Here is a 522-nt window from a genome sequence, read left to right on the forward strand (position 1 = left end):
CTTCAAAGCTTAAATTAAATAAAAAGGAGATCATCAGGTAGGATAATTCTTACTCATTCCTCTATACAGAGGAAAGATCAAACATAATGATTGGACTTTGCATGATTCGCAATTAATGTCTTTGTGTAATAGGGTTTGCAACACCCTAATATCTATGGTCTGAATCATTAAATAAAAATTGAAAAGGAGATTTGTGAACACAGAGGTATGGCTCAGTGGTAAAAGAATCTCATTTAATTTACTCAGTGAATTTACTTAGTGAATTACTTAATTTACTTAGTGAATTCTAGTTACATCCCTGGAACTACTAGTGTGATCTTTCACAACACGTCAATTATGCCAGCACACAAATAATAAAGTGTCACTTACACCTAAATCCTGAATTACCTTCTTGACTTTACCTCTTAGCAGTAGAAGGCCTGGACAAATTACACAATGTCCTTCCAGATTTTTAAAATGGTTGAACCACTTCAGATAATCATAAAGATTAAATAACCAGGGACAGAATAATAGTACAGCAGG

At 33.3% G+C, this 522-nt stretch overlaps 1 non-coding gene across 1 annotated transcript; it reads left to right on the forward strand.

The window, feature by feature from the left end:
• The first annotated feature begins 30 nt into the window (after window positions 1-30).
• LOC126017215 (U8 small nucleolar RNA) lies at window positions 31-164 on the forward strand. Its single transcript, XR_007498856.1, has one exon. It is a non-coding gene; the product is annotated as a U8 small nucleolar RNA (small nucleolar RNA).
• The last annotated feature ends 358 nt before the right edge of the window (window positions 165-522 follow it).

This window comes from Suncus etruscus, chromosome 8 (genome assembly GCF_024139225.1).
Source record: "Suncus etruscus isolate mSunEtr1 chromosome 8, mSunEtr1.pri.cur, whole genome shotgun sequence".
Taxonomy (NCBI): Eukaryota; Metazoa; Chordata; class Mammalia; order Eulipotyphla; family Soricidae; genus Suncus; species Suncus etruscus.